A 19,362-nucleotide genomic window follows, 5' to 3' on the forward strand; every position below is an offset into this window, starting at 1 on the left:
GGAAAGGCCAACGTTGTAGCAGATGCTTTAAGCCGAAAGGCTCAACTAGCAAGTTCCATGGTGAGAGAGTGGAGCTTGTTGGAAGATGTAGGTGAGTGGAAACCTCATCTGGAACCGAAGAAGGTGATTTTTGAAAATATTAAGGTGAAGTCGACACTATTAGATCGGGTCAAAGAGGCCCAAGTGAAGGACCCAATGGTGCAAAAGTGGGTGGAAAAGGTGAAGAAATGGGAGTTGCCTAACTCTAACCTAGGTCCTGATGAAATCTTAAAGTTCCGAAATCGTGTCGTTGTACCTAGGGAGGAGAAGTTAAAGAGGGAGATTTTGGAGGAATCACACCGCTCTAGGTATACGGTGCACCCAGGGAATAATAAGATGTACAAATATCTCAAAAGTCTGTATTGGTGGGAGAATATGAAGGCGGAGATTGCCCAGTTTGTACAAAGGTGTCTTACGTGCCAACAAGTGAAAGCTGAGCATCAAAAACTGTCAGGTCTGTTACAGCCTTTAGAGATCCCTGAATGGAAATGGGAGCACATAACAATGGATTTTGTATCAGGGTTGCCACGAACACAAAAGGGGCATGATGCGATTTGGGTAATAGTGGATCGATTAACTAAGACCGCACATTTCCTGCCAGTAAATATGAAATATTCTTTGGAGAAACTTGCCAAACTTTATATGGATGAAGTGGTAAAACTACACGGGGTACCAGTAAGCATTGTATCCGATAGAGACCCTAGGTTTGTATCCCGATTCTGGCAGAAATTGCAAGAGGCTCTAGGAACTAAGTTGAATTATAGTACAACATATCACCCGCAAACTGATGGACAATCTGAGAGAACCATTCAAACTCTTGAGGATATGCTGAGAGCTTGTATTGTGGACTTTGGAGGAAGTTGGAGTCGATACTTAACCTTGGTTGAATTTGCTTAAAACAATAGTTATCATTCCTCTATTCAAATGGCCCCATATGAAGTTTTGTATGGACGACGATGTCGATCCCTAATCCATTGGGATGAAGTAGGAGAGAAAAAGATTATAGATCTGGCTACAATACCATGGGTTGAGAAAGCCTACGAACGGGTAAAGGTGATCTGCCAAAGACTTCAAACAGCCCAAAGCCGACAGAAAAGTTATGCCGATCATCGGAGGAAGGATTTGGAGTTCGAGATAGGAGATAAGGTGTTTCTTCGAATTACCCCGTTGAAAGGAAAGATTAGAGCAGGAAAAGGGAAAAAGTTGCAACCACGGTACATAGGACCTTTCAATATACTCCAACGAATAGGAAAGGTGGCTTATCGACTTAAATTACCAGCTAGTTTGTCTCGGATCCATGACGTTTTCCATGTTTCTTTACTTAAGAAATACCATCCGGATCCGACTCACATTTTGCCACCAGAAGATGTTGAACTCGACGAGTCCTTAACCTATGAAGAACGACCCATTCAAATATTGGATCGGAGGGTGAAGGACCTGAGAAACAAGCAGATTCCATTAGTAAAGGTTCTATGGAAGCATCATGAAGTGGAAGAAGCAACCTGGGAACTAGAAAAGGACATGCAAGAGAAATATCCCGACCTGTTCACGACGAGGTCGAAATTCTCTTAAGAGGGAGAGAGTGTGAGGACTTGTAAATTCCTTATATATTTCTTGAAAATTCCCTTTTATTTGAAAATTATTTGGCAATTATTATTCTACACTATCCTACTACTCAATCACCCTAGAAAAGTGCCAATGATCATAGGAAATTAGGGTTTTCCTTTCCGATTTCAATTCGAAGTGAAATAGGATTTTTCGTGTATCCGTAGTATAATTATCCGGTATGGAGTAAGGATCAAATTTGGTGCTTAAGAGTGACTTTTAGGTGAGAAATAATATGTGATTAGAAGCAATGATAAAAAGTTAGTGAATAGGAAGTAAAAACCCTAGTATGTGTGATTTAAGGAAAAACGGTGCGAACTGACGTGTACCGTGCACTACCGATTCAACACCCCACTTGACTACCATTTCCTTACCAGCACATAACCTTGATATTGGTGGAAAATATCCCCCCTCATAGCTATCCTCTTGGCGGAAAAATTGGACTCAAAATGCAAGGAAAGAAAAAAAAATTTTGGATGGTTTTGGTAGTGCCAAGTGTTGGCAATTTGTGGCTTTGACTAAACTTAATTTTCTTACCTTCTTATCTTGCAAATTAGCTCATTCTTCCTCATTTTTTTTTTCTGTTTGGCCGAGACAAGAGAGAGAGAAAGAGAGAGCAAGAGAAACAACCTTCTTTCATCTTGATTTGCACCATTTGAGTGAAGGAAACAAGATTCTAAACTGATTAACTTGTGAGTTGTGAACTTGGGAAGCTAAGGGAACCAAAAATTTCAAGAGGAGGTGAAGTATTACTCTTGCAAGCCCTTTTCGTTGAGGTATAAGGTCTGACCCATGGCTTTGGTTTTTTCATTTTTGTTTAAGTTGTTATATAACTCATGTTTTGGTTAGATTAGTAGCTATACAAGTTGTTGTGATGATTTTGGGGTGATGTATGTAAGCTAGGGTTTGACTGATTTCCTTCTTATACTTATTATAGGAGTGGTATATGATGTATATAAGCTTGTATCAGAGGTTGTGGTAGTGATTGAATCAAGAAAATGAAGAGATTGCCCTTGAAATCCCAAAATTCCAGATTTCTGGAATTTTATGCTTAAGTTCTGTCCGGTTTCAGTGCCCTATGTTAGAGGCCGAATTAGACTTGGTACAAAACATGAAAGTTGTAGAGAATGATATTTTATAGATGCCTACAAAATTTCAGCACAATCAGAGTAACGTAGACTGTGAAAAGACCAAAATACCCTCACTGCCCTAGGACGCATCCAGTGATCCGTTTTAGACAGTTCATCTAGTTGACCGTGTCTATTCACTATGATCTGTGCAGATTTAGCCATTTTCCAAAACATAAAAGTTTTAGTACTCTGTCTTAGCTTTTCAACGCCTCAAATAACGCCTTAAACGGACTTTGGTAGCCTGAGATATGGCCATTTAAATGTAGTACGGTTAACTAGCCGGTTAGTTGGAAGTTGGTTCTGTGAATTGGGAATTTGACTGGGTTACACTGGAAATTTGACCAAGTGATCTTCATGAAAGTTGTAGGTTCTCGTCTTAGCTTCGAAATGGTATAATTTTCACCCTAATCCGATAAGCGTAGCTTAGGTTGTGTCCGTTACGCAAAACTCTATCAAATCTGTCTCTTGTTAAACTTCATTTCCGCACTTGTTGTTAGCTTGATTTTGTCCTTGTATTGTCTTGAGCCTATTGAACGGCTATTGAAATTAGATTGTTGTGTGTGTACCTTTGGGTTTGAATGAGGAAAATAATGAAGCCATAAATGGCTGGAAATAGGAAAATACAAAGGGCATGCTGCCCAAATTTACGCTCGAGGACTAGAGAACTACAGTTGCGACTTGGTAAAGTTGATAAATGAATATCACTTGAACCATCTAGGACTTTTGCTACTTTGGTTATCGAGGGTTATACGTTAGAACCTAACCGAACTTGTACCCTTAGGAAAAGCGGTAATAATCACTCTAAATCCGTTTTCCTTGCACTTTCGACTCAAAAGTTATTTCCAAGTATACATCTTACAAAATTTTTTAGTTTGAAAAGCGAGCAACCGTTTCACGACTATTCTCCAAGTGAATTTCAATTTCTTGATTCTTATTGAACGAAACGTCTAAGTTTCGAACCTTAGTTGATTTTCAAAATTCTTAAATCAAGTTTTATTGCAGATTTGGACTCCAAACCCGGAGTACCACCCCGACGCGAACACTAGAGGCACTACTTTTGGTGAGTGCTTCCAAATATCTGATTGAACTTGATATTTGTGATTTCTTTTTGACAAATGTGATTACATGATATATCAGTGATTTAACAGGGCAAGTGCGGGTAAGGGTGTACTTTATCGCACTTGCTCTAATGAGACTTGTACTTGTTCGTCGATTTCAATTGACTTGCTTTACATGTGTATGAATTATATCTTGCCTGAAATTCCAGAAAACCCTGTGGCTAGTTAATCGAGTCGAGCCAGCAAGGGCCTGGTCGATTAGATAACAAACCCTGGGTAACTAGTAATGTCGAGTGGAGTGTTATCTCCTCGGCTAATCGGTATACTCGAGTATTACCACCCGTGTTTCGTGTGGCGTGCGGGCACGGATAAGGGGGTTGAACGGTGGACGGAGACTGGCGTGAAGTGGGGTATTCTTTCTGGACTAGTTATTACTTGAAAGTTGACGGATTGTCAACTACCAATCGATCAAGTTGGGATGGAGTCGAGACATGAGCCACTGTATCCTTACATGTGAATATGATCCATATATTCTTGATTACCTGAAATATTATCTCTTTGATTGGACTTGTTTGCTCGCTATTTCACTATTACACTGTTATTACTTTGTTTGATGGCCAATTTGATATTTGGAACTTCACTGAGTTTTGGCTCACTCCGTTAGTTTTGTTTTCCTTACAGGGGTACGAGCGAGGCGTGAGACGTGTAAAGACTAGCGTAGTCTGGTTGTTTTGACTTTTGACTTGTTCTCGCGCTATTACTCGAATAGAATGTTTTGTATCTGGATTGTATACACCTTGAACCAGTTTGGGTATATTGAGGTTTTGTATCTTGATTGTGCATCAATGTAAATTATAAGCTTGAATTGCGATGTTATTTATGGTCCACGGATGTATGCACATGATACGAGTGAGTGAGTCCTGGCGAGAGCTGGGCAGGCGGTCCGCCGAACCCTTTGGTACGCCTTAGGGGAAGGTGGGGTCGTCACAATCCGTGCTTTAGAAACTTGGCAACATTACTTGAGACCAAGGGAATTTGTCATACACACTGACCATGAGTCGTTTAAGCATAGTCACAACACAAGTTGAATAAGCGTCATGTTAGGTGGATTGCATTTATTGAAACCTTTCCTTATGTGATTAAGTACAAAGTGGGGAAAACTAATGTTGTTGCTGATGCATTATCACGCCGGTACTCTTTGCTTACTCAACTTGATGCAAGGTTGTTAGGATTTGAATTAGTTAAAGAGTTATACATCAATGACCCAGATTTCTCCGGTATTTATGACTCTTGTGGTTTAGCAACTCAAGGTAAATTCTACGTCCTTGATGGATTTCTTTTCTACCTCAATCGACTGTGTATACCTAACTACTCTATTCGCTCTTTACTTGTTAGGGAAGCACACGGAGGTGGCTTGATGGGACACTTTGGCGTGGCTAAAACCTTAGCTATCCTTCAAGAGCACTTCCATTGGCCAAGGATGAAGCGAGATGTGGAACGAATGGTGGCTAAATGCATCACTTGCCACAAAGCTAAGTCTAAACTTCAACCCTATGGCCTTTATAGTCCTTTACCTGTACCTAAGGAACCTTGGACCGATATGGTCAGAGAGAGGAAATGATAGCATCTTTGTTGTTGTTGATAGATTTTAAAAAATGGCACATTTTATACCATGTCACAAAACAGATGATGCATCGCACATTGCTGATTTGTTTTTCAAAGAAATCATTAGATTGCATGGCATGCCTAGGACAATTGTCTCTGATAGGGATGTCAAATTTTTGAGTTACTTTTGGAAAACTTTGTGGGGAAAATTGGGTACCAAATTGCTATTTTCTACTACTAGTCACCTACAAACTGATGGCCAAACTGAGGTTGTCAATCGTACACTATCTACACTCTTGCGTTCCATCATTAGAAAAAACATTAGAACCTGGGAAGAGTGTTTACCCCACGTTGAGTTTGCATACAATCGCACGGTGCATAGTTCTACTCATTTTTCACCATTTGAAATAGTCTATGGTTTTAACCCTTTAACACCACTAGACTTATCACCTTTACCTTCTTCTGAGCACATTAACATGGATGGTGCTACACGAGCAGATTTTGTCAAGAAATTACACGAGCAGGTACGCCTAAACATTGAGCGAAAGATGGACCAAGTTGCTCAACGGGTTAACAAGGGATGCCAACGCGTCGTGTTTGAACCTGGTGACTGGGGGTGGTTACATCTATGCAACGAAAGGTTCCCAGTCCAAAGGCGCAATAAATTATTTCCCCGAGGAGATGGGCCATTTCAAGTCATCAAGCGCATCAATGACAATGCTTACAAACTAGACCTACCCGGTGAGTACAATGTGAGCGCTACATTCAATGTCTCTGATCTATCTCCTTTTCTTGCAGACGATGAAGCTGATTTGAGGACAAATCCTTTTCAAGAGGAGGGGGATGATACGAAACAAGAGACACCATTGCTAACTATTCGAGTTACCCTAGGACCCGTGACTCGAGCACGAGCTAAGAAGATGAGGGAGGAACTCCAAGGGCTTGTTCGTGAGATACAAGGCCAAGAAATTGTCCCCAAGGTCATTGAGGGACTTGAGCATGAAGGAATGAAGGTCATCCATGTAGTAAACGTCCAAGAGAACCATGCGTGACCCTTCTTTAGTCACATTTGCTGTTTTAGTTAAGTCATTGTAACAAGGGCTTAATGGTCCATAGCCTTGCTTTATTTACCTAAGGGATGACCTCATAAGGTTCGGTCAAGCCCACAATTCTTAAGGGCTTAATGGTCCATAGCCTTGCTTTATTTACCTAAGGGATGACCTCACAAGGTTCGGTCAAGCCCACAATTCTTAGTCTTATGGAAATAGTCAAGCCTACAATTTTTAGTCTTAGTCAAGCCCACAATTCTAGACTAGTTCCACATTATTTAGTTTTTCATCTCTATGTAAGGCTATAAATAGCCCACACTTCCAACGGTTTTAGGCATTCAATCAATAAATCAGATTTTGAGAGTTTTCTTGGTTTCTCCAAGGCTTCTTGAATACCTTAGAATTTCTCTAGGTGTTCGTGACTTATCAATCTAGAATCACACTAGGTTGTGGCAAACGATTCGGACTTCACAAGAAACCCTTCCCACGATTTGACACAAAACCCTAACGACCTAGCAACAAAATTGATGGATAAAAACTGGCTCAAAACAACAAAAACAAGGGATGTAATGTGATACCTCTAACTAGCTCTGATTACAAACTGATACGAACATCGCCAACTTGTGACGAAACCCGCAAGAGACAGGCGCACAGGATCTAGAGGGACGGAGCACGTTTGGAGTTGATGATTTCTTTACCCGTTAATCACGTGGCTAACGAACCTTGGTATAGTGTAGAAGACGCCACAATCTAGTGTGATTCTAGATTGATAAGTCAACTTGAAGATCCTAGGGAATTATTCTAAGAACTTCAGGAAAAGCTCACAAGAAGCCAATGAGAGAACTCTCAATTTTGTATTAAACCAAATCTGAAAAAAAATAATACAAGCAATAGTCCTATATATAATACTACTACTAGATGCTCGAAAATCCAAAAGGGACTTAGGGCTCCAAGGAAGGTCCGTGGCCCTTGCTAAGTTCGGCCAAAGGTAGTGGGCCTCCTACTCGGTCCTATGCTCAACATGAGCTTTATTGATATAGGCCATAACTACTAATGCAATACTTAAACTTTAAATAACTATATGATTAACCATGATACTCCAGAAAGGGCTGTGGCCTTCAAACAAGGTCCTCTTCATCGAGCAAGGCCTCTACCAAGGAGATTTGTCTTTCATTCTCACTTGCAAGGCCTTCTATGGGCCGAGGCCTCCCAACTTGGGCTTGGGCAGCTTGTACTAGAAGTTGGAGTGCTTCCTTCATTTTCTTGACGCGTGCTCGAGTGACAGGGCCGAGGGAAACCTTCACTTGTTCTACTTGTATGGTCTACTCGATGTTCTCCTTCGCATCATTCCTCTCCTCTTGAAAAGGATTTGCCCTCAAATCTGATTCAAATTCTGCGAGAAAGGGACTAAAGTCAGTGACATTAAATGTGGCACTTATAGCTCCATACTCACCTGGGAGGTCCAACTTGTAAGCATTGTTGTTCACACGCTCAAGAACTTGGAAGGAACCGTCGCCTCAGGGGAGTAGCTTGCTTTGTCGTTGAACTGGAAACCTCTCTTTGCGAAGGTGCAACCAATCAAAGATCATTTGACGCCTTCCTTTGTTTGCTTGCTTCGCATATTGACTCGTGCGTTGCTCAATGTTGAGTCACACTTTCTCATGTAGTGCCTTCACAAAATCTGCCCTTTTCTTTTCATCCAGATTGACACACTCAGACAACGGCAAAGGTGACAAATCCAAAGAAGTTAACGGGTTAAAACCATATACAACTTCAAAAGGTGAGAAACGTGTAGCACTATGCACAGTTCGGTTATAGGCAAACTCAACATGAGGAAGACATTCCTCCCAAGACTTAATGTTCTTTTTAATGATGGCACGCAACAATGTAGATAAAGTGCGATTAACAACTTCTGTTTGGCTATCCGTTTGCGGGTGACTTGAAGTCGAGAATAACAGTTTAGTGCCCAATTTTCCCCACAATGTCTTCCAGAAATAGCTAAGAAATTTAACATCCCTGTCAGAAACAATAGTTCTAGGCATGCCATGTAACCTAACTATCCCACGAAAGAACAAATCAGCAATGTAAGAAGCATCATCCGTTTTGTGACAAGCAATGAAATGAGCCATTTTAGGAAATCTGTCAACTACCACAAATATGCTATAATGTCCTTTCCTAGACCTAGGCAACTCAAGTACAAAGGAAATCCGATCCGGATGCCTACTTGGAGTGGGAGAAACGCATCGAGATGATCTTCGAATGTCAAGACTATAGGGAGGACCAAAAGGTAAAGCTTGCCACTCTCGAGTTCACGGATTACGCCATTATCTGGTCGGATCAAGTGCGACTTAGCCGAAGGAGATGTGGAGAACTACCTGTGACCACATGGCATGAACTTCGCAGGTTGATGAGGAAACGGTTCATTCCAAGTCACTACCACCGAGACCTTTATCAAAAACTACAAAACTTGAGTCAAGGGTCTCGAAGTGTAGATGACTGTTTCAAGGAGATGGAAATAGCCATGCTACGTGCCGATGTAGTGGAGGACCGGGAAGCGACAATGGCTAGGTTCTTAACTGGGTTGAGACCCAAGATTGCAGAGGTAGTGGAGTTGCATCACTACGTGGAAATCACGGACATGGTGGACAAAGCTTCCAAAGCGGAGCGTCGCCTCAAGAGGAGGGATGCCACTCGACTCACTAGTACACCGGTTAGCTCGAATTGGAGAACATATCCGCCTACGAAGGAGAAGAAACCGATTATGGGAGCTTCGGGAAGGATACCAAGGCGGTGACTGACGCCTCTAAAGCCCATAACCATGAGATCAAGTGCTTCAAATGCCAAGGGTTTGGTCACATCGCATCTCAGTGTCCAAATCGACGAACCATGCTCTTACTTGAAAATGGAGAAGTCGTGACGGATGAAGAAGACAGCTATAAAGGAGTACCATCGTTGGGAGAGAAGGATGCCGATTCTAGTGAGGAAATACCAACGAATGAACAACTCGACTTAGTGGTTCAAAAGGTGCTAACTGCTCAAGTAAAGGAAGAAAATGGCCAACAAAGGGAAAACATCTTCTACACACGTTGTCACATAAAAGGCAAGGTGTGTAGTCTTATAATTGATCCCAGGAGTTGTACAAACGTGGCAAGTATGACACTAGTGGAGAAGGCCTCGCTTCCTACAATCAAGCATCCACATCCATATAGGCTCCAATAGTTGAACGACAGTGGAGATGTGCGAGTCACAAAGCAAGTCGAGATCCTATTCCGCATTGGTCGATACGAGGATAAAGTCCTCTATGATGTCGTGCCAATGCAAGCTACTCATGTGCTATTGGGGAGACCATGGCAATATGATGAAAGAACTAGCCACGATGGTTTCACCAATAAGTACACCTTTATGCACGACAACAGGAAAGTCACACTTGTGCCTCTCACTCCTAAACAAGTGCACGAGGACCAAGTCCGGTTGCAACAAGAACACGAGGAGCAAAGGAAATTGAAAGGAGCCGAGAAGAGTGAGGGAAAACTGGCCTTAAATGATTCAGCCCTTGAGAAGAGAACTGAGAGGAAGCAAAGCATGCTCGCAAAAGCCAGGGATTTAAAGAAAGCTTTACTTTCTTACCAACACTTGCTTATGATAGTATGTAAAGAAGTTATGCTTGCTTCTACCATATAACTACCATCATAACTACCATATAAATTTAACCACTGTATATTTTCATGATACCCCGTGTTATCTCATTGTTGCAGGAATTTGAGGATATGTTTCCTGAGGAGATCCCGGATGGACTACCTCCCATCCGTGGCATTGAGCACCAAATAAACCTCATTCCGGGCTCACCATTGCCCAATAAAGCCCCCTATCGCATGAGTCCCGAGGAAACCAAGGAACTACAAAGGCAAGTGGACGAACTGCTTAAGAAAGGTTGGGTGCATGAAAGCCTAAGTCCCTGTGCCGTCCCCATCATCTTGGCGTCAAAGAAGGATGGAAGCTCACGCATGTGTGTGGATTGCAGAGCCATCAATTCGATAACGGTAAAGTATCGTCATCCTATACCTAGGTTAGATGACATGCTAGATGAACTAAATGGGGCTGTAATTTTCATGAAAATTGATTTTAAAAGTGTTAGTCCATGAAGAACATTCAGGTAGTCTAATGGGACACTTTGGTGCTGCAAAGACTTTGGTTGTTTTGCAGGAACACTTCTATTGGCCAAAGATGAGAAGAGATGTGGAACGTGTGTGGTTGGTCGATGCATTGTGTGCCACAAAGCTAAGTCTAAGACTCAACCATTCGGTTTGTATACCCCTTTACCTGTGCCTACTACACCTTGTGATGTGTGCATGAACCAGGGCCCAGTCCAAGTCCCATTAGGCCCAGTCACACGTGCACGGGCCAAGCTATTCAAGGAATCCCTCCAAACCCTTGTTCAAGTTGTCCACGATCAACATGGAGGCTATAGAGATATTGAAGGCTTGGAAAGGATCAATCAAGCAACTTGCACTTTGGTCCAAGCCCAGGAAGACTCCAGTGGGCCTCCTTACGAATCGGCCGAGTAGGGCCTTAGTCGTTGTTTCCATTTTGTTTGGACTAATTGTCCGTAGAAGGCTTGAGGCCGGCCCACCTTGATGACAAGGTAGCCGACCTCCCCTTTAGGTTTCTTTAGGGTTTTTAGTTGTTTCATTAAGCCTATAAATAGGCTAGCCTTGTAAGGTTAAAGACTAGTTTTTGATGAATTAAAATTATTAGTGCATTCGTTTTCTTTCATAAAGAATTCGTGCCTTTCAACTTGCTTGGCAAGGGTTATTGAGCAATCTCGCGTCCTGTCCTTGATTGTTCGTCCGACCTATTCCCCTGGAGTATTCACCTTCATTGGAGTGTCGTCTACCACCTCCAATCAAATCGAGTTGTCCGTTTGAGTAAGGGTTCCGCAATCCAAGCGTTGGACATCCCCGCTAGATCCTTGGGCAAACGTGCTACGTGTCTCGACCGTGGATCGAGGAACGTATCAGTTGGCTTCAGAGCTTTGGTGGAGGTATCTTCCGTTATATCCATAGTTGTGTCTTAGTTTCATTATTTCCGCTGCCTTGTGTTTTGAAAAAAAAAAAAAAAAACTGTTCGTTTGCTTTGTTGCTTCGTTGTGCCGTTTTCCTTCGTTTGTTATCTAGAAATTCTGGTCGTTGTTTTATTGATTGAGTTCGTATCCATACCCGTTCGTTTGTGTCTTCAAGTCTGTCCGTTGCTGCTTTGCTAGTCAAAAAAAAAACAAACAAAATCTGTTTGCATCGCTTGTCAAAAAAAAAAAAAAACATTCTGTCCGTGTCTTGTCTTGTGCCTTGCCGTGAGTCTTTCCTTTCTGTCCATTGGTGTCCGCATTCATCAAAAAAAAAAAAAAAAAAAGGAGACAACCAACAAAATAGAAATTTCTGTCCGTTGTGAGTCAAAAAAAATCTGTTCGCTAATTCTTGTTCTTGGTCGCGTAAATTTCTGGACAGTTGTGTGTTTTGTTGCTAGTCCAATCTGCCCAGATTTTATCCTCGTATTACAACCATTCTGCCCAGCAATTGGTCCTAGCCGAAACTGAAAAAAAAAAACACAAAAAAAAAAGAAGAAAGAAAAAACCGCGGCTAGGGTTTTGTGCGGCTAGAGTTTTTGTGATTGCCAAATCTGTCCAAGTGTTAGTCGCTTATCTAAGTTGTTTAGTTAGTTTCCTAAACTGATTTGTGGACCAAACTTGTTGGAGTTGTGAATCTTGAAGGAAATCTACGTGAGTTTTAGGATTCTTGACTTTCTTGAACTTAATCTTGAAGTTCTTGGAAGTTCTTGATAAAAAACTTGGAGTTTTGGGGCTGTTGGTTGTAGTAAATTAGGACTTGATCAGAATCTGGTTTTGAACCCCTTTCGGCCAGGTGTAGTCTATTACCAAGTATAAAAAAAAAAAGAACCGAAAAAGAAACAAGAAGAGCCATCGGGTAGCAAGAAAACCAAGAAGGAAAATCGCACTTCTTATTGCCAAATCTGTCTTATTGCATCTTGTACCCAAACCAGAAAATTACAGCAAGTAGAAGAAAAAAAAAAAATTCAAAAGTTTTGACCAACCTCTTCTTGAAATTCTTGAACACCTTGAACTTTGATTACTTGCACTACCTTTTGGGATTCTTGAGGTTCTTGATCATCAAGAGTTTTGAAGACTTGCACTTCTCTTCGAATAAAGAGTTTCTTGTAAGTTCTTGCATCCATACGGGGTTTCCTTGGTTTAGGAATAAAATCCTTGGGAGTTTCTTGAGCAACCCGTGGGAAAGAACCCTGAGAGACTTGGTTCACGCTGTCTTGAGACGCCATTGACTTGGCACAACAACCGAAACTGTCTTACTCTTGGCACGAAGGAAGGAGCCGAACTGGTTGTGACTTGAGAGTAGAGAGAGAGCCGAACTTCTTGGGTGAAGTGTGCGGCTGTGAGGGGAGGTTAATAGGGAACAATAGCCGACTTTGGGAGGGGTTCAAGAAGGAAGAAATCTGGAAATTTCGGTGGCCCAATTCTGGTTTTTGTTGTGAGCATAGTGGGCGGCTGCTTGAGCGGGTTTATAAGGGTCTTCTAGCCGACTTTGGGAAGGGAATAAAGGGAAGATTTCTGGAAAATTACGGTCAAGAGGAGAGAGAGGGAACCGAATCTGTTTTGAGAAGAATTAGGAAGTTGCTTAAGCAAGGTTTTCAAAGGAAGTTTTCAACTCCAACTTGTTTGCCAACTTAGTTTAGGAGACTAAGTACAACACTTGGATAAAACTTGGACACCTTCCTACTTTTTCTCCTCCATTTTTGGGATATTCTCCTACATTTCCTCATTCACTTTAGGAAACTACTCCTACATCTTAGGCATTCTTAGAGTTTCCTTTATTGGTAATATTTTCCAAATCTGTCCACCACCTTTAAGCTTTCCAAAACCGTCCTTCCCTTCATCAAAACAAATCTCTTGCTTACTCTTGTGGGGGACAAGTTGGTGACGCTAATCGGGCTCGAGCAACATTACTCAACTACCTAAACCAACAGGTAAAGGTACCTGGTAAGTTTTATAGAGTGACTTGAGCACTACACACGAGCGCGAGAGATACACTTAGGGAGTGAAGTGAGGATTATATTTGCACTTTCTTTGCTTGTTACTAACCTTTGCAGGGGGGGCATCACGAGACACATGGAGCAAGATCAACAACCACCTTCCAAAGACCTTTCTCTGATGTTCACCGCCATGAGACATGAGCTCAAACGCATTAGTGAGCAACAAATGGAAGAGTTGCACAACCGGTTTGACGAGCTCACCAAGAGTCTCACCCCAGGCTCTCGTTCTGGATCACGCAATCGGAGTGGTCGTGACCGCAAAGGAGCACCCAGTGAGGACTACTCCGCCAGTGACGACGACGAGCGACCCGAGAGGCCGCGACGGGACACGCCTACGAACGAACTCAAGGGGCTTAAAATTCAAGTCCCCGCATTCAAAGGCAAAAGTGACCCTGAGGCTTACTTGGAGTGGGAGGGCCGTATCGAGATGGTCTTCGACTGCTACGATTACGCCGAGGAACAAAAGGTTAAAGTTGCCACCGTGGAGTTCACCGACTACGCACTAGTCTGGTGGGACCAAGTACGGACCCATAGGAGAAGGATGGGCGAACCACGTGTCCGGACTTGGCGCGAACTCAAGGCACTAATGCGCAAACGATTCGTTCCTAGCTACTACAATCGCGATCTCCATTCTAAACTTCAAACCCTCGCTCAAGGCAACATGAGTGTGGAAGACTACTACAAAGAGATCGAGATGGCCATGATGAGGGCCAACATTCAAGAGGACAATGAAGCCACGATGGCTAGGTTTCTTCGAGGTCTCAATCCCGACCTTCAAGAAGCCTTGGAGCTCCAACATTACCTGGACATGCACGACCTTCTAGAACTCGCTATCAAGGCCGAGCGGGGAAAGAAGCTCAGACGAGGAGCACGTCCTTTCCAATCTTCTAACACCACTTCATGGAGGGGCAACCAACCACGAAGGGCGACCCACGAAGTTGGAAACGCGGCGATACCAACCTCTTCTAACCGCATCCAAGGTAACACCTCTAATCGTAATGCCTATTCTACACCTAACAAGGGTCCCGATGTATCCAGGTCTACTTCTAAGGCACCACAAGAGACTCCTAAGGCAAGGAGCAGGGACATCAAATGTTTTAAGTGCCAAGGGTTTGGGCATATTCAATCTCAATGTCCAAACCAACGGGTCATGCTAATCACTCACAATGGCGAGATTGTGTCCGATGACGACGACTGTGAGGAGCTACCCGAGTTGACCAAAGGCGACGGCCTGGATGACGACTTTACTGAGGAAGATTGCTCGCCTATACAAGGGGACGTCGGGTGTTTGGTGGCACGACGAGTGCTAACAGCCCGAGTTAAGGAGGATGAGCAATTACAACGGGAAAACCTGTTTTACACTCGTTGCAAAGTAGGTGACAAGGTGTGTAGTCTCATCATCGACGGTGGGAGTTGCACAAACGTGGCAAGCTTACTCATGGTTGAGAGCTTAGGACTTCCAACCACTAGACATCCACACCCTTATCGCCTCCAATGGTTAAGCGAGGAAGGAGAGGTACGTGTCTTCAAACAGGTACGCATCCCTTTTTCCATTGGAACTTACACCGATGAAGTTGTTTGTGACGTGGTACCTATGCATGCCACCCATGTTATCTTGGGTCGACCATGGCAATTTGACAAACACGTCACGTTCGACGGAAGGGCCAACAAGTACACTCTCTTGCATGATGGCAAACGCAAGGTTCTCACACCACTTACACCTGCACAAGTATATGAGGACCAACTTAAGCTCCAAAGAGAGTGTGAACAAGACCGTCAAAGAAGGAGACAAAAGGCGGTCGACCCTGGCAACGGCTCCACCCCTGCAAGTGAGTCATTGACCAAGGATCAAGGAAGCACACCTAGTGTGACGCGTGAGAAATCACTTACGCCACCTACCACTAGGAAGCAAAACATGATCATTAAGGCCAAGGACGTTAGGAAAGTTGTCAATTCTGATCAGCCCGTCCTTCTCATGATTTGCAAACATGTGCTTTTAGATGTTGCTGAACTCGATAAGGCATTGCCTGCGAGTATGGTTGTTCTTTTGCAGGAATTTGAGGATGTTTTCCCCGACGAAGTCCCTGATGGCTTACCACCTATTCGAGGGATTGAGCACCAAATCGACCTCATTCCTGGGGCACCACTACCCAACAAACCTGCCTACCGCATGGGTCCTGAAGAGACCAAGGAGCTGCAAAGGCAAGTTGATGGCCTCTTAGGTAAAGGTTGGGTAAAGGAAAGTCTAAGTCCTTGTGCTGTGCCAGTGATACTTGTGCCCAAAAAGGACGGTACTTGGCGTATGTGCACTGACTGTCGGGCTGTGAACGCTATCACCATCAAATATCGTCATCCCATTCCTAGACTTGATGATATGCTTGATGAACTCGATGGTGCCATTATTTTCACCAAAATTGACTTGAGGAGTGGCTATCATCAGATTCGGATGAAAGAAGGCGACGAGTGGAAAACGGCCTTCAAAACCAAACATGGTCTCTATGAGTGGTTAGTCATGCCGTTTGGCTTAACTAATGCCCCTAGCACCTTCATGCGACTAATGAACCATGTGTTGAGACATTTCATTGGCAAGTTTGTCATTGTTTACTTTGATGACATCCTGATCTATAGCCGTAGTGAGCATGAGCATCTAGAGCATGTGAGATTAGTTCTTGAGACACTTCGACAGGCGCGTCTGTACGCCAACCTCAAGAAGTGCACCTTTTGTACTAACGAGCTTGTGTTTTTAGGCTATGTAGTAGGTTCACAGGGCATCAAGGTGGACAAATCCAAGATTGACGCCATCGAGCAATGGCCAACCCCCACATCCGTCCCTGACGTGCGCAGCTTTCTTGGATTGGCGGGCTTTTACCGGCGATTTGTCAAGAATTTTAGCACTATTGCCGCCCCGTTGACCGCCGTGACAAAGAAGCATGACAAGTTCCTTTGGGGAGAATCACAAGACCAAGCATTTCTCGCCCTCAAGGACACACTAACGCATGCCCCTGTGTTAGCATTACCAAACTTTAACAATACCTTTGAAATTGAATGTGATGCTTCTGGTGTAGGTATTGGCGCAGTCCTAATGCAAGACAAGAGGCCGTGTGCCTTCTTTAGCGAAAAGTTGGGAGGAGCTGCATTGAACTACCCCACGTACGACAAGGAGTTGTACGCCTTAGTGAGGGCCTTGGAGACCTGGCAACATTATCTTCGCCCTCGAGAGTTCGTGATACACACTGATCACGAGTCATTGAAGTACCTCAAAGGGCAACCTAAATTAAGCAAGAGACATGCCAAATGGGTAAGCTTCATTGACACCTTTTCTTATGTGATTAAGTACAAAACTGGCAAGACAAATGTGGTAGCTGATGCCTTGTCACGTAGACACTCCTTGCTTGCCTGTCTTGATGCCAAATTGCTTGGGTTCGAAATGATAAAGGACCTCTACACTAATGATCATGACTTTGGTGATATCTATGCCGTGTGTGTTAAGAATCCGCATGGAAAGTACTTTTTGCATGATGGATTTCTATTCCATGTAGATAAACTGTGTGTGCCTAACTCTTCCATTCGTGATCTTTTGATTCGAGAGGCACATTGTGGTGGTCTCATGGGCCACTTCGGCATTGCCAAGACACTGGCTATGTTGCAAGAGCACTTTTACTGGCCCCATATGCGTAGGGATGTTGACCGCATGGTTGGTAGGTGTGCTACTTGCCACAAGGCAAAGTCCAAAACAAATCCATATGGCTTGTATACCCCATTACCTATCCCTCACCATCCCTGGGTTGACTTGTCTATGGACTTTATTCTAGGTTTGCCTAGATCGCCAAGAGGTAATGACTCCATCTTTGTGGTGGTTGATAGGTTTTCTAAGATGGCTCATTTTGTTCCATGTCACAAAACTGACGATGCCTCTCATATTGCTACTCTATTCTTCAAAGAAATTGTCCGTCTGCATGGTATGCCTAGGACCATTGTTAGTGATAGGGATGTGAAATTTCTGAGTTATTTTTGGAAGACTCTGTGGTCTAAACTTGGCACCCGGTTACTATTCTCCACCACCAGTCATCCACAAAGCGATGGACAAACTGAAGTTGTCAATCGCACACTTGGCACACTACTTCGGGCATTGATTAAAAAGAATCTTAAGACTTGGGAAGAGTGTTTGCCTCATGTTGAATTCGCCTACAATCGAGTTGTTCATAGTGCTACACACTACTCACCTTTTGAGATTGTTTATGGCTTTAACCCGCTAACCCCTCTTGATTTAGTACCCTTACCTTCCTCTGAGCACACAAGCTTAGATGGGAAAAAGAAGGCCGATTTTGTGCGCAGGTTACATGAAGCTGTTCGAGCAAACATTGAAAGGCGTACTCAGCAATACACCCAGCAGGCTAACAAGCACCGCCGCAAAATGATCTTCGAGCCTGGTGATTGGGTTTGGTTACACTTACGCAAAGAGAGGTTCCCCAAGCAGCGACAAAGCAAATTATCCCCCAGAGGGGATGGACCTTTTCGTGTGCTCCACCGGGTTAATGACAACGCCTACAAATTGGAGCTACCTGGGGAGTACAATGTTAGCGCGACCTTCAATGTCGCAGACTTGAGCCCGTTTCTTGGTGAGGAGGATCCAGATTTGAGGGCAAATCCTTCACAAGAGGAGGGGACTGATGTGTGCATGAACCAGGGCCCAGTCCAAGTCCCATTAGGCCCAGTCACACGTGCACGGGCCAAGCTATTCAAGGAATCCCTCCAAACCCTTGTTCAAGTTGTCCACGATCAACATGGAGGCTATAGAGATATTGAAGGCTTGGAAAGGATCAATCAAGCAACTTGCACTTTGGTCCAAGCCCAGGAAGACTCCAGTGGGCCTCCTTACGAATCGGCCGAGTAGGGCCTTAGTCGTTGTTTCCATTTTGTTTGGACTAATTGTCCGTAGAAGGCTTGAGGCCGGCCCACCTTGATGACAAGGTAGCCGACCTCCCCTTTAGGTTTCTTTAGGGTTTTTAGTTGTTTCATTAAGCCTATAAATAGGCTAGCCTTGTAAGGTTAAAGACTAGTTTTTGATGAATTAAAATTATTAGTGCATTCGTTTTCTTTCATAAAGAATTCGTGCCTTTCAACTTGCTTGGCAAGGGTTATTGAGCAATCTCGCGTCCTGTCCTTGATTGTTCGTCCGACCTATTCCCCTGGAGTATTCACCTTCATTGGAGTGTCGTCTACCACCTCCAATCAAATCGAGTTGTCCGTTTGAGTAAGGGTTCCGCAATCCAAGCGTTGGACATCCCCGCTAGATCCTTGGGCAAACGTGCTACGTGTCTCGACCGTGGATCGAGGAACGTATCACCTTGGATCGATATTTCTATGAATTTTGTACTTGAGTTGCCTAGGTCTAGGAAAGGACATTATAGCATATTTGTGGTAGTTGACAGATTTCCTAAAATGGCTCATTTCATTGCTTGTCACAAAACGGATGATGCTTCTTACATTGCTGATTTGTTCTTTCGTGGGATAGTTAGGTTACATGGCATGCCTAGAACTATTGTTTCTGACAGGGATGTTAAATTTCTTAGCTATTTCTGGAAGACATTGTGGGGAAAATTGGGCACTAAACTGTTATTCTCGACTTCAAGTCACCCACAAACGGATAGCCAAACAGAAGTTGTTAATCGCACTTTATCTACATTGTTGCGTGCCATCATTAAAAAGAACATTAAGTCTTGGGAGGAATGTCTTCCTCATGTTGAGTTTGCCTAT

The sequence above is a fragment of the Coffea arabica genome, chromosome 4e, assembly GCF_036785885.1.
Source record: "Coffea arabica cultivar ET-39 chromosome 4e, Coffea Arabica ET-39 HiFi, whole genome shotgun sequence".
Lineage (NCBI taxonomy): Eukaryota > Viridiplantae > Streptophyta > Magnoliopsida > Gentianales > Rubiaceae > Coffea > Coffea arabica.